The sequence below is a fragment of the Pieris brassicae genome, chromosome 8 (assembly GCF_905147105.1).
Source record: "Pieris brassicae chromosome 8, ilPieBrab1.1, whole genome shotgun sequence".
NCBI lineage: Eukaryota > Metazoa > Arthropoda > Insecta > Lepidoptera > Pieridae > Pieris > Pieris brassicae.
This window is the reverse complement of record NC_059672.1, coordinates 8757846-8779351: the sequence shown is the minus strand read 5'-3', so window position 1 is coordinate 8779351 and position 21506 is coordinate 8757846. Positions and strand designations below refer to the sequence as shown.

The 21506-nt window shown below is 33.3% G+C and overlaps 1 non-coding gene across 1 annotated transcript; it reads left to right on the top strand.

Annotated features, from left to right (window-relative positions):
- Window positions 1-12192: 12192 nt before the first annotated feature.
- Window positions 12193-12264, top strand: Trnaa-cgc. Its single transcript has one exon. It is a non-coding gene; the product is annotated as a tRNA-Ala (tRNA).
- Window positions 12265-21506: the final 9242 nt, after the last annotated feature.

Sequence of the window (21506 nt, the reverse complement as noted above, 5' to 3'; positions counted from 1 at the left end):
GCTAAACTTGAATAAATAAATAAGTTGTCGCGAATTCGCCACTTTTAATTCTGTGTATACCACTGTGATTTGAGTATGTTATCATGTATTGATAGGTTTCGAACTTAAAACGTTCGTTTGACGTGAAATAGTTGAAATATTGAGGCAATAGCACAACCAATTTATTGAGGTTGTTTGTTTGAACCTGGGTTAACATTCTTATTATCAGTTTCAATTGTTTACTTTTATTTATTCAGTTGCCAAACACAAGTGGTTTTATTAATTAACAAGGTTTTCTTATTAAATATTCTATACTTTTATCAATGGATACACGCTGGGATTTTCAAAATGCAATAACACTTTCAAGAAAGCATGACAATTTTGGTCATCAAAGCTTATACAAAAAATTTCATTAGTGGAAAAAATTGTGTCTGGTACGCAAAAGTAACACTTTTAGGCCACTAAGATACATTTACATTTATTGCTGGGTTACTCTAATTGTTAATATAATTGTGATATTTTTTGTTGCTTATTGCACATTTTATCTTCACTATCTTGACATTCTATCGTGTCAATGTTCAATTATGTCATGTTCAACAATCCACTCATCTTGATTTTTTTCCTCTAGTTTTTTGCTGTTTCTCTTACTTCATTTTCTAATCTACATGTTTCATTGGTGTATGTTTTATCTTCCCCTCCATGATAGTAGATATCAGAATCCGGTCATCATTACCACCACTAGTTGATTGTATTTGTATCGAATGCCGAAGATAAACACAAAATTTTCTTGGGTGAGGCTTTCTCGTTTCTAAACTCAGCCGAGCATAATTCTTTATTGGCCGATATAAATCCTGGGCAAATTTGAAATGTTCGTCTTAACAAATTCTGTTCATTTTATTTTATTTCAGATCTTATTACTATCAATTTTATAAACCAGTAATTTAAATCCTTTTAATGTGTATTTTCTCCTAAAATCATTAAATCTGAATATTTATTGTGGTCAAGCCTATGAAGCAATCAAAACGTCGAGTTATGTAAATAGTGTAATAATTTCGCGTTTATTTATGAAATAATCCTTTACTATTAAGTTACAGCTAAGATATAATTTATTTATTGAATTAAAAACTATTATCTACGGAAAGTATTTTTATCCTGACTGTTGAATAGTTGCCAGTTGCATTAACGCATACGTAACTCTGAGTTCCGTGTAAACTTATCCAATATTTACGCAACATTCTACATTTTTATGCCTACCAATGCATCTCAATATACGTAAGTAAAATTTCTCATAACTTTCATTTAAAGGGAACAAAACTAATTTAAAAGATCATAATAACTTCAGCGAGAAAATGCTGCCAGCACTGCCACAGAGACGTAACTTTTTAAATTTGTTTTAATTTTCTGTTTATTTATTTTTAATTATAAGTTTTAGTACTATGCAGGTTAGGAATATTGTAAATACTATATTATCGTGTGTTGGAAACATATAAAATAGTTATTTAGAAGATGAAATAGATTACATATGATTCTTTAAAGCATGCAGCTCTCCGTCGGTTGTGCGTTCATATCTCGGCCGTGTTCGGAGATTTATTTTTATAAGTATAATTAACATTTATCCGCAAAAGTTGTGAAATAAACAGCATGACTTTATCCAAAAATCGACGTCACGAGTCAGACACAGAAGCTTGATTACCGTCTGGTATAAAATCAGAATCTGAGGCAAATATACATAGTGATAGAGGATTGTAGCTCCACTGGATTAATATTATTATATTAATTAATGAGAAAGAAACACACTTCTGTCTGTTTGAATAGCGAATTAATAATTATCAAACATCATCTGTTTTTAGGCCTAAGATATAATATATCCGCAGTGTACAGCAGCAGTTGGATCGCACGACGTAAGAGCTGGGAATTGCAGGCTTAACCTCCAGGCTGACACTGCAATCATTTCTATATAGTTTAAAATCCTAAGAATTAATTTATCAACATACAATATGTTTTAAAAACAGTGTTGTCCTAGTGACTTAAGCGTAAGTCTCTCATTCCTGAGGTGGTATGTTCGTATTCCGGCTGTGTACTAATTGACTTTTCTGTTTATACAAGGTGAAGGATTCATCGAGAGGAAATCGGCAGGCCTTAGACCCAGAAAGTCGATAGCGTGTGTCAGGTTCAGACGGATGATCACCTACTTGGAAAATACAAATGCTCAGAAATCTGAGGCCTACCACCCAAAAGTTGTAGCGCCATTGATTGAAAGAGAGAAGAGGAGAAATTATCTATGAAATCTGACAAAATACTCTGAAGTACATATTGAAATTGAGCCAAAACTTAACGACATGCCAAGTGCTTTCTTAGTAAACATAAAGGTCACATTACACTAGTTATCTTTTTAAATAAATCCTATGGGGCATTACTTTTGTAGGCATTTGTTCTTAACATACTTAAAACGAAACACTTATTTTTAAATGTTACTCTATATGCCACACAGGAAACTGCTCAGTTTTTATTTTATGAGAAGACATCAACGCTGATATAACGTGGCACCCTGGGTGTGGCAAGCTGGTTTAAGTGTAAATGAGGTAAAAAAACAAGAAAACAAAGAACATTTTAATGGAAGACGCGCTTTAACGAAAGGAAAGTTTATTGATGAGCCTCGCGTCTTCAAATATAGGGGAGTACGAGCCGAAGGGACTCACTGGTGATAGATTACAAGCAAATAATCCCTTCTAAGGTTGCCAAAAGTTTATATAACTATCACAAAAGCCTTAAAAACTCAGTATTAGTTATTCCGAACTGCGCTGCGGGATTTTATTATTTTTAAACACCACAGAAATAGTTTAGATTTATTATGTTGCAGCAAGATTTGTCAACGGGTCAGAAGTTCTTGCTTCTTGCTTTACTCTAATAACTTGTAACATATAGTTAACTAGTCAAAACAGTTGAAATATGTACGAAATAAATATCTAATCAAAGAGCGAGGAATGCAGTGATTTATTAAATTTCATTAAAATAGGCATTAATGAAAGTCATTTCGATAATAACTCCATATTTAATGTAGGCCTAATATGCGTGAGACCATTTTGCAATGTGTTTGACTTGCTCAGACATTCAGCGTTTTTGCCAGTTTTTATCTTAAGAATTAATTCGTACAGTGCACATAATGCGCTGTTATATTTCTGAAATTGGGGAATTTAACTGATATACAATGATCTTAATCTATCATTAATAGTGATACTAACAAAACGCGTGTAATATTTTTATAATAAGGAATACTTGTGGCATCCCTGTTTCAGCACGACATTGTTGACTGAACGGGGTTCCGTAGATAAATAAGTCACTTTAAGCGTCCTTAACGAGCAAATGGTGCCTCCGAGTAAATCTTTCCTCTGAAACGCCCGGACGAACACAATAAGAGAAGCACTATCAGATTAAGCTCTTGAGAGCTTATTAATAAATAATCAATAATTTGAGCGACATTTTATCTTGGACATAAACAAAAATTATATTTCCTTTTAGTAGGTTACGTATTTAAAATATAAAAGTAATTAAAACTGGTACACAATTTCTTTATGGTTATAGAATCTTTATTTCTGTTACAAATGTAAAAAAACATTTTTATACTTTTTATTATTGTCCTTTTACAGACTACACAACAACAACAGTTACGCAACACAAAAAAGAAAACAACATAAAAGAAACAACAATTATTAATAGAAGTAATTTAACAAATAATACAGAAGTCTATAATTTATTTTCGGTCATAAAGCACGCCAAAGGCGCCAACTACATATGTTCAGCGAATATAAACACAAATTTGTTATATTATATACATAGCTCCAAGTTTCAAGTGCCTTACAGCAAGTTGGCAAGAGGTGGTCAAATCAAGTCTACGCATACGAATTGTATAAAGCAAGAATTGAACAAAGGTACTGAGAAAGTTCTTTGTTTACTTATCGGTAATATTTAAAGTAGGCTCTCTTGAATTCGATGCCGAGGCATTTGTAATTATAATAGTGTAAGGCGTCACGTGGTCCCACATTGGCAGCAGCACGTGCCGACTTAAGCGACTGCATAATATCGTACCATACATACAGATTGCCTACATAATGTACTTTCCTCGCCTGTCACATCTAAAATTATTTTTTCCTGTACTAGAGAAAGCTCGTGGAACTCGTTGCGAAACGGAGACCGTATAAAATATTCTGTTGTACAAAAACAAAGAAAAGCTCCGGCCTGTTAACCGGAAAGTTTTCAGAGGCTAAAAATAAATCAATTCTCCCTTTATTTGAGTACGATTCAATAAAATAAGGCTTCAAAGGAACGTTTGAACGTCACACGTACCTCCCTGCTCACTAAGTAATGAAGTAAACCTTTCAACATTATTTCATGATAAAAGGAAAATTTCATCATACTTGAACTCACTCCATTTCTTGCCTCCAACTTGTCAGTTCTCTTAACCTTTTTTCTGTACTTGTATTTTTGTGATTCAAACGTCCGACGAACTAACACTGAGCGTACTGATGTGACGTTTTCAGAAGCTGATGATGTATTTCTCGCGGTTTTACTCGTTAAATTTAGTTATACCATTGTAAGAAACGACGGTGGGCCGTATGTGTTAAAATGTTTGCATACAAATACAATACTTCAGGAACTAAAGATTTTTTACAGAATAGATCTCAGATTAGGATATGTAAGTATACTCGAGTAGGGATTTGGGTCCCCAATTTATGTGTTTAGTGGATGAGAGGGCGTGGTCATATAAACTCCAGATCTCGTTAAACGCACGACCAGCGCTGCTCCGGAGTGGCGCCCATTTTTAATTTCACATGTGAGATGTGTTCAATGAGTTAAAATAAATGTTTGAGGAGTACATTTAATGGATTTAATAGTTGAATAGTACGAAGTGTATAAAACTTTTTTACTTTAGAAAGTCGCGTTTATCGGTAATATATCCTTGAGCCTTGAGTTATGTATATAAAGTATAACGACAAGTAGGCACCAGAGTATCTTTGTCATCTTTTCGACCCATTTAAAACCAGCTCTTTCGGATATCCTGCGAATGACCGCAGCCCGCAGACTTACCACGAAAACCTGACACCGACTCCCAATTCTGAAAAGCGGACTAATTTATTGTTAACTGATGAGTTTCGCAGGAGTTTAGCGGTTCATCAATTTCCTGATTTATTAATTGTGTTATTTGTTATCTTTCTACATTTAGGTAGTTAGCTGTATTTAAAAGTGAGTTGTTTTTTCCCGCAAGCTTAACTCTCTTTAGCAGGGTTTCTTTGCAAGCGACAGGCCCGTTTCGCTGAGCCTTTCGATGTATTACCATTTGTGTTTATTGGTTTCTCTTGTGCAAAAAAGTTTAAATAAGAGAAAATCTATTTTGATTGTTTCAATGTTCTTTCCTCATTCAATTTTGTGTTTATGGTACTTGCCTACTTGTGGTGACTGGTCGGACTTGAATTCGTGTATGCGGTGATGTTAGCTATTTTTGACTTTGTATTTGCGTGTTGTTCCCACGAGAATGTAAGTGCATGCTCCTATTTCACCATGCATCCTGCTGATGTCATGTGGAACATGGTGTGATGGTTGCAGCTCCTTACAAACGTTGTGTAATACAAAAAAAAAACTTAGCGATTAAAAAGAGTGGCGGAGATTTTATTGCCAGTTCTTCTCTTCCGTTCTATGCCCTTGATTTGAGAACTGGCAGTAAATGTAAAATTAGAAGCATTTAATGTATATTTTTTTTATTGACGTTCATAAGTGTACATTGTGTTACCTATATGAATAAATGATTTTTGACCTTACCTAGTCCAGCCATAAGTTCTGTTACAAATAAAATTGCATTTTTTTTAAATAAAGTAAAGTATTATTAAGAAGAACACTTTTTGAACGGATTAAAGCTAAGTTCAAAAAGTGTTTTTCTTAATGTGTAAAAGCTATTTTAACAAAAGACAATACTATAAAGTATTATTTTTAAAATTTATACCTACATATCTATTGCAGTCAAAAAATAATAAATAATATTGTCTTTTGTTAAAATAGCTTTTACATATTAAGAAAAACACAGCGTGCGTGGTCACCGTGACCACGCACGCTGAAAAGTACGCGAAACGTCGGATTTTTTTTTAAATTTAGAATTATGTAAATAACTATAAGTTTTAATAATAATACATAGCTTTAATCCGTACAAAAAGTGTTTTTCTAATAATAAATAATCTATTCGAACTGTTTGTCCACAAATCTATGGATTTTTGGACTTTTTGGCTCAACGTCGCCGTGTCGTTCAGAGCAGGCCATGTCCTCTGAAACTGACCATAATTTGAAGTCTAAGGGATTGAGGTCTGGGATCGATCAGGGCCAATCTTCAGCGCCTATAAAGCCAGGAAAGTTGGTTTCAAGTCAAGCTTGGGTAGTTCGTGCCTTATGACCAGGTGCAGAATCCTGATGGAAAGTCCGCGGTATATTTTTAAAAAGTGTATTACTGAGAGGTTTCACAAAATGATCCAAGACTGTATCTGGATACACTGGCTGACGGTTTCACTCCTTTTTCACAAAAATGTAGTTTTGTGACTCCTTGATAAGACACGCCTCAAACCATCACTGACGCAGGATTATGACCACGTTGTACCTTACTTCAGCAGCTTCTTTAGAACTGTTAGTATACACTTTATCATTTTGCTTATTGTAGCGTTCTTCAATTGTGAAATTTTTTTCACAAAGGATATTTCTGTGCTTTGCATACGCAGGTGCGTATCGCGTGTTTTGATCCATCCACTCTCTTTAATTGTAATTGATTTAGGGCATGTCCTTGTATATCGACGATAAGCACCGAGCTTCAGGTCTTATTTTATGATCCGCGACAGAGTCCTAGCGGGAATCTTTATTTCTCGCGATAAGATTTTTTGCTTCCTAACGAGGTTTCGACAAATTCTGGCTTTAACAGCTTTATTAAGCACAATAGCCTTTGTTCGATCTTTTCTGGTCGCATACCAGATGAAATGTTGTTGTATCTATTATAGTACGATATACGAACATACGGCTGATACCAAGCATTTGTAGTGTCTGGAATATGACCGACCCGCAACGGCTCCATACCCACTTTGTGCAAGGGGTTCACTGCAATCCTACTTTCAATAACACCAATTCCATATTGTAATTTGATAATGAACACGAAAAAGTTTTTAAAATAATATACATGTTCCAAATTCAAAATAATTAAAAAGTTAAAAAAAGATAAGTTTTACGTAACAGTATTTATTGCCAGACTAGTATAGTATAGCTTTTTAGTAGGGAACTGTTGAATAATAATAATAAAGCCCTCTTTTCCCTCCCGTTACTATATCCATATAGATGTCTTTATAGTCCACCTTTTATCTGTGCATCTTGCCCCGCCCATTTCCAATTCTGTTTTAGCGCATTGCCTATCTCTGTATAGAAGCTATATGTATGTATAGCTTTTCAGTAAAGATACATAACTCTTTAAGGGCTTGAATAGTATCAAAATGACCTGTGAACTTGAATGTAGTGATCCGCATCAGCGCGTATTGTGTTGTTACATTGTAATGCATTTTTCATGTACCCGTTATCATTCACCATTAAACTTGCAAAAAATACCGCATAAAACAAAGATCGTGCAAATATAATTTATGTGAGAAACAGAAATAATGGCTTGCAGTAAAATAGTTAGTTCCATTTGAAAACAATAAAAATTTTCTTATCGTGTACCATACGTGTTTTAACTATTCTGTTTATGAGAGGCACAGCACATAATCTTAGCCCTTGCTGCTCGAGAATAAGGGAGGTTTTAGGGTGGAAGAACGTCTGTATCGATAACCATTATGCTCAAAACGTGAGTCCATGACCAACCTCAACGTTATCAAGACACGGTGCAAATTTCAATTTTAACTCATATCATTGCAGCGTGACTTTTCAAATTATTGTCGCAGGTCGTGGTATACAAATTTTCATGAATTTAGGTAGAACAGTTTCATTATTTTATAGTTAACCACATTATAATCAAATCACGCTTCGAGTCAGGTATCACATTGCTCCTAAGCATTGTCTCGAGTGACAGCGCGGAGACGATACGTCTGGGAGCTCTATTTGCATAATCATCATTGCATTAGGAATATATTATAGCTATTATATAAGTATTTTTTTGTGATAATTAAATATTAAGGCCTCATGATAGCTTATGACTTACTCCAACCACACAGCACGCCGTGAAATAATACTTGTTATGGCGAAAATTACATACATATTTACAATAATGTATTTTAAATTTAATATTGTTTTAAAGCAGAGTTTAGTGGCTTCAGCATTAAGTCGTAGGTTTGATCTCCGTGTGTGCATGCTTGCTTATTAGATTCTTCAAAATCTGAGGCCCAGTCATAAAAGGTTGTAGCGGAACTGATTTTTTTTGTTATTTTGAAGAAGCGTGAAACAATTCGTTCAATTTAATGAATTCGCATGGTCCCTTCTAATTCTAGCAATAAGCAAGATAATGATCAATAACATAATGGTCACAAATTTAGAACATACAGTTACGTACCATGGTCATAATATCATGACGTAAACCGATCAAGATTGCACAGTTTTTGTGTTGTCGTTGTCGTGACCAGCCAAATTATACCAATTTAGTAATATATCATAATATTATACGACTCTGTTGCTTCATAACTCTAGATTTAGTTCATTTATAACGTTGAATTAATTTAAAACTTGTTCGTAAAATAGGTTTAATTATAAACGGAGGCTGGGGGTGTGGCTCACTACTGAAATAAGTCAAGCCTATAAAATATTACGTATCATAATCGATGAGATTTAAAATGAAATAATAATACGCAGTTATTTTTCGACAGCATCCCGTTACTCATTTTCCCCTCCAAGTACATAAAGCAGCACTTGAGCTGCATAAGTGTCTCAGAAGCGGCTGAATAAAGCATTTTATTAATTAAATCTCTATAAAAAGAAATCTAAGCCATTACGAGAACATTTCTATGCCATTTAAGAAGTCCGTCCTAGATGGTAATGCATCTAGCATTCACTATAATTCTGCGACTGGTTTTTGTACTGTGCGTACTGCTACATAACCTAGAAATTGACGTTTCTTTGAACCGGTACCACGATCTCACTTGCCACAATTGTCGCTGAAAGTGTCGCGTTTCTGGGCGTACATTAAATACTGTTGTTGCTAGGTGCTCTAATAGATAAAACTGTGTATCGACAGTATCAGGAAATTCTATTTAGAATACGGTGGCCTATATGTTATATATAGTCTTAACATTTGTTAGAAAAGTTATTTCATTAAGGTACGTAGAATTATAATATGTTCTACTATATCCTATAATTCTAACGTATTAAAATAAAAGTCGAACGTGAATGTTAACTGTGAAATGTACATATATTTGGTCTTATAATACTCAACGTACTTTGGTACTGGCCAGCGATGAATCATATCGTACATAATGTTGTAAAAAAATTAGAGCGTGCAGCCTGGTAGGGGGGCGGCAGATCTGCCTTCACTTTAGTTGCTAGGCGAAAATTGCAAATGCTGCCGGGAGTGTGAGTATCGTGGCAGGGGCTTAGTGAGGAACAGCTGTATCGATAATTTTCTTCAATAATTTTCTCTCATTTTAGTGTTCTTCGCGGCTATATACGAATACATACATTTGATAAAGTCACCTTGTTATTTTGAAATAACACGATTTCAGCAATCATCAATTTATGATAGAAGCAGTTGCACTACTTTTAAACTTTGCTTTTCGATTTATTTTTGATACTATTGTTTTAATCTAACTTTTAATTAATCTATTATGTCAAAATGTATTATCAAAATATTTCATAAAAGAGAACAATACAGCATTTTGCATTAACTAATGGTCTCGCATATTAAATAAAGTCTAATCATCATTTCCGAACAATGTTGCCCAATCACTCGCAGTGCAATGCACATTACATTTCGACAATTTTCGCAAACATTGCACAACACTACTATTACCGTCACTCACACCACCGTATTGTTGAATAAAATAGACAACACAAACGTAGTGTTGCACTTTAAATGAGATGTTATTTAAATTTAAACTTTATTGCCACGGAGTAAAGTTGAAAACATCGAAGCGGTTCTATGTATTGGCTTGTTTTAACTATACAAAGTCATCGACCCGTATACGAGCCTACCTCAATGCGAAAAATGTGTTACCAAGTGCTGTGTTGCAATTCTATCATTGACGCACCTGTCGCTTTATTTGTTGCTTTGATTAGTTGATTCAATATTCAGCTATCGGCTGCCAAAATTATTTCATTACATATCCTTCATAGTTTCACAGTTTGTGAGATAATCACTGTTTCTGTGTAGCCTTAATGCTGTCCGTTAGTTAGATATGAATACCCTTAAATTTTGGATCAGGCTCGGGAACCACAATGTTGTTAGGCAAATTACGGTGCGTTAGGTAACTTATATTAGGTATTATGTCATGCTTATAATATGCTTTTTGCAAACAATATGAGTGTTTCGTAATAAGTACTGAGTTTAAAGGATTTTTCTTTTCAATTTTAATAAGCAAACTTTTTAGGTGAATAATTCTAAGACACACTTCTAAGACTTTTCTCATCATGTCCGCTATTAACATTTTCATGTATATAAAGAAATACATCGCCTAAAAATGCCTTAGACACAAAAACCGACAACGAAGAAGAATGATTTCAAGGCCCAAAAAGGCCAAAATGTGTTAGGTACTATGTTTATCTCAAGACCTACATTTCAATTTCTTTAATTTGTATTACCGAGACAAGAACATGTCCCGTGTCTCTTGTTCAAATAGTTTTTTTTTGCATATAGATATAGCAGTAATCATAAAGATTTCACCTAACTTTAAATAATCTAGTATTTACTTAAACAAACCATTGTAGATGTTCCACGTTTTCTAATCGAGCACACAAATAATATCCACGCATGTAGACTTGATTTATTTGACTTGATAAAATTGTTCGTTTACATTGCTCATTCGACTGGTCGCAGTTTTATCAGTGTCGTCTGATATCTTTTCAATATTCGAATATTCAGTATTAATATTATTCGACGTAATACCGACACATCACAACTTTCAATTTGACTTTGATTCGAATACGGAGACACCAGTGCTCTCAAAAAGGTATCAAGGTATTCCTAAATACGGAAAGGAGGAGGAAAGTCAAAATGCTGTAATAAAATAATGAAGACGAGAGACAGAGACGCGTGCCGCGTTACGCCCTCTAGAAAGAAAAATGTTTACGCATAAACATACAAAGTGTTGGAAATCTTTTTCATACAATGTACATACATTCGTGTGAAACTGTTTGCTGTTGTCTCGCTCCGTGTTCTGCTATAACTAATCAACCGGTGTTGCTAGGCGCGGCCTGTCCTACTATACTGGGACAGTCGCGAACAATACTCGGCTGCCATTTGAACATAAACATGGTGTATTTGAATGAAGACTGTTGTCCTTTTGCGTTGACATATTAGCCACTTAACCACTTTGGTCTTTAGAATTACGTGCAGGATTATTTATTTGTCCGATTTGTCTTGACGAACATAATTTCTGTTTTATACAAACACATTGCAACATTTTATGAGTATTTAGAAACCAATAGGACCCGAACAAATCAAGATTAGATGAATGAAAGAAAGATACTTGATGTAATATGTGATATCGGCAATTGGATTTTTCTACATAATTGTACCTTATAGAGTCGATTTTAGAAAGCGCCGGCGCCAGCTACTCTTAAACTTAATTACCCCAACAATAGCACGAATATATGAAAGTTGTCTGTTTGTTTGCACACTGCCCTGGTGATTACTCCCAAATTATTCCATTAAACCTAACGATTTTTGATTATACCATTCCGATAATGGCAGAGTGAGTCTAAATGTCTGTAATCTGAAAATGTAGTACAATTTGACATTAAACTTAATGTAGAAACTGTGAGGTTTTGTTTGGTGTATAATAACTAGTATTCATACTAGTAAAAGATTTCCACATCCAGGATGGTGGATAGACGTAGAAAACATTTAAAACCCTGATTAGTCTAATGTCTATAATAGTGTGACCGATTTCATTATTACTTAGTGCATATTAAGGAATGATGAATAAACAATTATTGGAGGTACTTGGTACGAACGACTCAGCCTAATGTTCCTTAATTTCGTCCTAAAACGTATCGGGGGGTGTAACTCAGTGGTAGAGTGTCTGCTTCGCATGCTGAAAGTCCTGGGTTCAAATCCCAGCACCTCCAATGAATTTTTTTCGATTTTACTTCTTTAATTAGAAGGATTTTTTAAATTAAACAAATATTTACACAATATTTGGCGTTTTATATTTATATTAATTGTTCAACGTTTTACTTCAGTCTTAGTTACTAATGTACTCAGATACAAAGAACTATGCCCTCAAAAGATTTTGGAAATTTATGTAAATAAATACCATAAATACAAACCAGTTTTTTGACACAAAAAACATCCGATTCAAATTAAGACTGAATTATACTTTATGTACTTATCTGTTAAGTAAATAATGATTATACTTGAACATAAGCAGTATCTGGACCTCACTTTATACGTTTACGCAATTTTTATAAACCATTAAAAAGTTAGATATATCCCTTCTAGTACATAAAAACTTTATTCATTTTCTTAAAATTAATTATATAATGATCAGAGTGTCAAGTATGATCCTTATTTAGATAAGTGCCGGGGCCAATGACCTGCCCCACTTTTGTACCGATCGTAAGATGAACTGTTACTAGGCGAGCTAACATCCAAACCTACCTAACCCTTTCACACTAATTTAAACACTATGCCCGAGGTGTAAGGACTAAAACGGAATGATTAATTACTTTTATTGAATTTATTCTCGTGTACCGCATGTGGTTTGCATACGTCACTTTTTTATGAGCTTTCCCCGCAATGGAACTGGATTAAATTAAATGTCTCATTTGAAATTATTTCAGAAATCGAATATAAAAATGGCTCAACTACACAGTATCTGTGATCCAAGTGTGAGTATATTGCTTAAGAGGGTGCCTAATCACACATTGAATCAAACAAAAGAAATAGCTATAATTTCACCTCTCTGGTGTAAACCTCCATGTTTCTAATTTTTTAAGTTACACAAGCGTTATCGTAGAATACTTTGTTATGGAGTAAAACACCTGAGATGGATATGGATGTCCCAGCCCACTTCGACGTTACAACTGAAGTCGTATTTGTTCTTATACTGTATAATTTCTGCACCTTGGTTAACACGCGGAGTATAATATGTGGCCGTAATCGTTTGTTAAAGTTAGCATTTAATTAAAAGTTGTGCCGACAAAGGCTTGAGCATCAGATACGCGTCATTAACCATCTCAAATCTGTACGTGAAGTTAGAAATTCGTGCACACGCCGCCATTTTGTACAACGTTTAATCTTCAACCAACTTCCCATACATAGGACATACAAAGCAAACCTTTTATAATGTGTTGATAAGTTGCCAAGCTTGGCAAGTATTGTTTTCGAATCGTATAGATAAGTTTGCGACTTGAAATTGATACAATTCTCCATTATTGTTTCGCAAATTCAGAATGCGTAAAAACCTTAGGCAATTTGACTCGTTTCCTACCTTTTTAACACCAATAGATAGACAATGAAAGCGTAAGGAGATTTTTAAAAGGACACTGTTTTTACATCATTGTATAATCATCATCATCATCATTGTATCATTCAATCGATTAACATTATATACTGCGTAATGATACCGGAAATTTATAATGACGTCATTTCAGACCGGTGAATTGTATATCTTTAAAGTTCTCTAAAGATTCTGATGGATGATAGTAGTGCCAGTTCTATGATATACGTCAATACTTATTAATTCGACTAAGATTGGATTTATAATTTGGATTAAACCTTAACTAACTAACTTTTTGGAAAAATAGTAATATGAGTTTGCTAACCCTCGCAGATACAATAGAAAAGTTACTGTTCGATTTTATTTCTCTTCGGATAGCAAACATATAATTTATATATATTAGTATTTTACTTATATCTTACGCATCCCAAGGGAAGAAACCTATACGTTCCACTCTGAATCTTACCCTAAGAAACTAAATAACTCAAAGTAAAGGTCATTATTAATTTGAGCAACAATGGATCTCTTTGTCCCCGATACGAAACCCTTAAAGGCGTATGTAAAACAAATGAACAAAGAATGTAAAGCTATATATTTTGCATAAACAGCAATTGAAATAATTAATGATCCGTGAAACAGCGCATCGGAAACAAGGGCCTTTGGAAGAACATCGTTCCTCCATTATAAGTTCATTATAGTCAGCGTTTATGTTTAACTATTCAATTTAACGAGCGAGTTACATTTAAATAATCTTCTGACACACAGCTACTTAAGTACTGTATCACGAATAGATGGTTACTGAGGTTATCGATTTATGTAATTCGATAAATTACACCCGTGATGTTTTATGTGTCTATAAAAATTTGATTACATTTCAACTGTACCTCAATGTAATATATATAATAATTCTATTGTTTCTATGGTACATTTGGCTAAAGACAATTACAGACATAATTTCTTGGAATGCCTGTTCTGACTTTATTTCAACATAATGATATCACGCAAAATCAATGTACATTTTCAACACTCACGTAAATGAATGAAATCCGCCCCTTGTCCCGTGACACGTAAAGTCGTAAATCATAACCAGTATAGAATTATGAGCACTTTACTTAATTACAAGTTATGTGTTACGAAGGACAACTAAAGCTCAAGAATCATACAAATATACCAACAAAAGATTCAATTAATATTTCATTTTATATTTATAAGATGCTAATATAATCATAACACACTTCATAAAACACTCAGATAATTAAACTCCAACACTCTACACTATTAGAACGTTTCTTTACAAAGCGACGATTTTTAATATTTTGCAATGGATGACAAATACAGCGTTACCTTAGATATCTAGAACATTTGAATTAATGACTTATGACGACAAGCGGATATTACTCTAGCGAATAATGTAATATAAATAATAAATAGATATGTAAAGCTTATATTTACTTCCTTACGAAATAAGACGAATGAAACTGTGGCTTTAGAGGAAATTATTATTAAATTAATATAAATTGGAAACATATTTGACCGGAAGTGAGTTTGCGCAATATTTTTAAATCACCGCCGTCAGAAGGGCGCCGTGATATACAGTCGTATAATTATAATGTGTTGATACATTTCGTTTTCCGTTTTTCCTCAATGCTGCGGAAATATATTAGGTAAGATTTGAACAACAATTTATTTTGAAACAATCTAGTTTCTATAGTTTAGACTGTGGGAACAGAAATTTTTGCCGATAAAAAAATTAAAAGGAAACAACTATTTACTAATTATGAAAAGTTAGTTATTTCTGTAAATAAATAACATTGTTGAAATAATTTGGCAAATTATATCTTCTTACTGATTACTATGAATGCGCAGAGGCGAGAGAACTTGGAGAAACTGATCGTGGTTGGTGTGTTACCAGGAGGCAAAAGGTCACGTGGCCATTCACCAACTAGATGAACCGATCAAGTGAATGACTCATCGTCTTCAAAACTGTACACAATAAGTGAACCATGGGTCTTGTTCTCAGATTACTGTGTCTGTTTCGTGATCACTTGCTTTTTCTAATAGGCCTAGGTTATCAGCCTTATCTATCTGACACACGCCGTCCACTCTTTGAGTCTAAAGCATGTTGGTTACCTCACGATATTTTCCTATCAATACACCGTACGAGTGTTACATGCGCAAATAAACATAAAGGCTAAACTGAGAATCGAACCTAGAACCACAAGGATGAAGCGGCCGCTTTTTACAACTCTCTTCTTAGATAAATACAGAAAAGTCCTTACTGTAAATTAAAACAAAACGTGCAAAGAATAAATAAAATATTAAAACGATCGTCCACACAGCCGAGAGTGTACATTTTTGAATGTCTAAAAATGTCCGCTTTCGGCTAATGGCTTATCTAATATTCAATTCGGGTTCAACGGGCCCCGGGTGAAGCATAAATTTCAACTTGGAAGCCATTCATTTCGCCATTATTACAGGTTTTTATTTTACCCCTTCTCTTAATTACGATCCCTTTCGAAATGCTATAAACAAATGTAATCCCAAAATTGTTACACTTTTTTTTATTAATTTTACGGGAATATTTGGATCAGATGGCTAAAATATGTGTTTTCCTAATTGGAATACAGATGGCGACTGCTGACCTTTTTTGGACTATCCGCTCAGAATATACGCACGAGCGCGGATAATAACGCCTGACTTACAAGTCCTAAGCTAGGGTATCATTAGTCGAGTAGTGTAGAATTAACTGATAATTTGAACGGATAAAACTAAATATTTAAGAGGCATATCAATAATTTATCTACGTCAAATACATTGATTGTCAAACTCACTTCCCAAAGAAAATTAAGAAAAGTTTAAGATCTTCTGATTTTTACATATCACCATAAGATTTAATGCACAATTTTATAATAAATACATAAATATAATAAAATAATAGTAGCTATTATAACTAGTACAGTGTTTATTTGAGCTTCGGTAACATCCGGCGGGCCGTGAGCTTCCTGTTTATACTCCTGTTTCATATCGGCTATTTATTGCACAATGCTCCGAATTCGATCGGGTCTTGCAACGAAAATCCACTTTACATTACATTACTTGATTTACTCCAAAACACACACCACACCATTCTTTTAACCAAACTGCTTTTAGTTTTAGGCTCAAAAAATATATATTAGTCCTTCGAGATGTTCATTAATTTTCAACGTCTGATATTACGGCTATTACGGTTTTGACAGCTGATAATAATTTAAACATCGCTTTGGTATAAGTCTATATTAAAAAGCATCCTTAATCTTAAAATAGCCGTGGCCTCACTGCCTGATTATTGATATCTGCGGTAAGAAATTTCCGCGTTACTTTAAGTGATATTCTAAAAAATTGTCATCCATATTTCGCTTCAATTGAACAATGAGAATTATCATTTGAGTGATGCGAAAGGGTATTGACACTGGGTGTGGAAATAGACGAATGACGTCCCTCAGCGGGAGGTGTCGTTGTTACATTAAGTAGATTATTCTTTATACTGACGTGTCTTTCGGTGTTTTTTCTATGAGCAGTTCAACTTCACCCACTTTTTGCAAATATTTCCAATATTCATCAATCTAAATACAACATCAAACTATTCTTTATGTTATGCAGATTTTTTTATATGATATTTATTACAATTCCGTAAAATCAGTTACAATTTCCGTAATAAATCCATAAAAATTACGTATTTACTTATGACCTTTGTTTCCATGAGTACATCATGAAATATATTTTGTATTAAATTAAATTTTCAGTAGAATTAAAATTATACTAAATCGTGTTTCGCATGATGTATTTTTCGTATGAAATAACATAACAGCTTATTTGCTAAGGATTGCTTTATCTCTTTTTATTGCATTGTGTTAATGATAGTTACGCTGTAATAAATAAGGTAACGACTCCCTTTGTGATTAAGAGACGCGTATTTAAATTTGCTATGAACTTGGCTAAGGATATAGCATAATATATACAGCCTTTCACACACATACTATAAAAAATACTTCACGTTGTCTACAAAGACCAACGCGCAAAAAAAAGTCAGTTTCGTTTAGCCACCAGACACGTTCCGTAAACTGCGTAATTTTTTTATTCTATATACATATGAAAGCTTAATAAACATGTATAATATGTATTGTGTATGTACGGTTGCTGGGCCATTGGGGTACTTTAAATAATAGAGGTTTTGATTTTTACTTTATATTAAGCGCTCGTGTACAACAATAGAATATAAGCGAAATAATGAAATGTTAATGTGATCAAAATGTACTTTGTTAATAAAAACCCTTTAAATAAACAAACAGGAAAACTATTTTCAATCTATTCAACAGCGACAATTTTTAAATTGTAAACATACACATAAATAACGTACGTCATTTGATCTGACGTTTCGGCTTCTATATGCGAACGTTTCGAACGCTTTTAAATATTTTTATTCCTTAAAATAAAAAATGTTAATACTATTAATAGTGTAGAGTGAAAAAAGAAAAATATCGCTTAATACAATTAAAAGTATTTAACATTTCCACTTTTTAATAATTTCTTAATTTTTTTATCCCAATAACAAAGTATTTCTTTATTACAATTAAGGAATTTTATCTTAAAATAAAATATGTATTATCTAAGACTTGCAGACCACTTATTTGTCGCTCGTGTGTTGAAAGCCTTAATCGAAGCTATGCTTGTGTGCACTGGGATTAAATAAATGTGTCGTAAACAATCGTACAACAACTTTATTTTTGATGTTCAGTAAAAAAAATTCGACATTTTAAACTTTGGGTTTATTCTGCAATATATTAAGATTATAATTGATGTTAAGGGATATTAACCTCAATAAAGAACGTACTATAAAGCTCAAACAGCGATTGACTGATTCTGAACATGTCTGTATACTCTGTACATACAAGGAGTTATAAGTCATGAAATGGGCGCTACAAATAATGTGTTGCTTTAATTCTTTTGCTAATTTATTGTTTAGAAAAAAGGTTACATCGAACTTTTATAAACTAATTTAATCGTTTTTAAGTATAAGTTTTACGTCACTTGTAATAAACAAACCCGAGACAATTTCACTGCAATGTAATCTAACCGCTAATCCCGAAGCAGAAACTAAAATACATTCTCAAATAATTTCATGGCCAATTCCGGGATTTTTGTTTGTCAGCATGTGTCTTCCGTATTTATTTTAGATTAAGGAAAAGCGATGAAATCTCATTTGAAAAGACATTAATATTAATAAAGTTTTTAGTTTGCTTGTTCATTAACTTTCCTCAGCTTTTCCATTACATTAAATAACCAAAATGACTGATTTATAACTGTTATTTTTACTTTTGTATAAAAATGAATTTTTTTAACTATAATATTAATGAGCCACGATAAAACGCTAAATTATTAATAAAAATAAAGAATTCAGAAAGCGTTAAGTAAATGGCATTGTTTACAACCACCAAAGATCATTATAATGTTATTTTGAAAATATTTACAAGAGATCGTCCGTTTAAATACGTATTTATATCAACAGAGTGTAAAACATATCACGATCTCTCCATAGACGCGCCGAGTGATCGCCGCTTATATACAATTTACGAAATTCGGTGTCCGTACATTGATCTCTTTTATATTCAACACCTTAATTACTGGATGATTGTAAGACTTGTCTAAGTCGATCCCTATTCGAAACAGCCTCCTTACTTTGTAACTTCCAAATGAGACACCGATCCCTAAAGGTGCTGATAAACTTGAGCATTCACTTGTAATGAGCATTTGTGCGAATGTTTCATCAAAGAAAAATACGAAAACGTTTAAGCGAACATTTATCGAGCATCCTAGCGAGCATTGCTTCGAGCTTTTCCACTTCCAGTTCGAAGACGAATGAGATTAGTTTGCCGCCCTCTTCTATTTTTATTTTTTGTAACTATGAGTATAAATGCATCATGCGCGGCCTTCAAGTTTGACAGAAGAATATTTTTTGACGAGCATCGACTAGAATGCTCATGAAAATGTTCGTAGCAATATTTGGATCTATGCTTGGCTCGGCCCGTTGTTCAGTTGGACAAATATAAAAACGACGAATGCTCGATATTCTGTTACAAGTAAATTCTCAAGTCTATCAGCACTTTGTATGCAAGTTCGATGTTCTCTCAGTATCCGTAGCGCTGAGGTCGCAACAAAAACTCATTACTGGGATCAAGTATGCAACTCAAACAAGCGTCTAACTATATTGTATATTATAATCATTCAGCCGTGGTTTTTTGTGCAAAATAAAAACATCAAAAAAAAATGAAAAAAAATAATATAAATACTGTTGTCTTTAACGACACTTTAAGCATTTGCCTTTTTTGTATTAAATATTTAATGCCAGATAGAATAAAGACAAGAGCCGCGTTCGTTTGTTAGTTTTATAATAAAAATCGTCTTCCTGAGATCGAGTCCAAGTGGGCCAGCATTAATGTGAGTTTAGGTGATAATTTAGAGTGGTGGGCGGAAACTGCCGCCCTACTTGCTACGAATTGACAAAGATTAGATCAACCGAGAGGTCAATTACATATTATTGACTAGTTCGCGCTGATTCTTTATTTGAATGCTAAATTTGTTTTAAATCCTCGTGAAAATAATAATATTGTCTAAAACTTCTTTAACATATAAATGCTAATTCATTATTTCCAATTTACGTACTCGTACGTACCTCGACTATTCGAGTGCTTTTCTGCTTCATTATGTATAAACAGTAATCATATGACAACCATGGAAAATTTAAAACTAATAGTAGTACGTTGCTTTTACTGTTCGTAATAAAATGTTATCAGTGATAACAATGGAATATCCCAACAAGTAACAAATAATGAGTAGTATTTGGGCATTATATACGTCACTTCATATATTTTACAATATTTGCCAATAAGGAACATCAAAGGCTTACAGGCACCCATTTATCTTCATTATTATAAACACAGTTTTAACAAGTACAGCATTCGTCACATATATTTATTTTATAACATATTACCTATAAATTAACCAATTTCTTTTACTTTAAACACTTTAAATGTTAAACTAATTCACTAATGACATACCACCACATTATTTCCGACTTGTCTATTAACATGCCTTGACAAGGTCACATTTAAATACATCTGTAAATTTTTAACAATACAATTGTGATCAAATTATAACTGGTTTGAGAAAGTACTTTATGGAAATGTTCAACTCGTCGTGTTCGTCTGTCTGACAATATGTGCTTGCGACACGCAAATACTACTAATAATACACTTTGAAGGAATACACCACCAAAATCCGAGTTATTTTTAGGAAAAGAGGCGGGGCAGGGAAATAAATACACGTCCTAGTTTTTTTATTCAACCGGATTGTGTTTGATATACGAGAGCAATTTTATAAAGAAAGATATAAATTGCTATCTTTAAATCACTTAAAAGATTTATAAGTAATGGGGTAATATATTCAACTGTAAAAGTGGCAGGTGTGGTAAAATCAAGATTTTATTCATGTTTAGATGTGGTCCGGTTTCTCTTCTGTACTGAAAGTTGGGCAACTATTATCTAACGCTAATATACGAAATGAGCTTAATAATAACAAATCTTAATCGTTTATTTCAAAATAAAGGATATTGTCGATTAAATTTACCAAATGTACCTATTTAGATAAGACGTACCTACTTTTAAACTATTGCTTAATTCATGTATAATAAACCACTTTGTGACTTGATATCTTGAGAGTTAAATCAATTTTTTTCATTTAACATTACACAAACGCCAACCTGTCTCTTTTTATTTCAGACTAACAACAATTTGACACTTAATTTATAAGTCTCTTACTTAATTTAATTTTTCT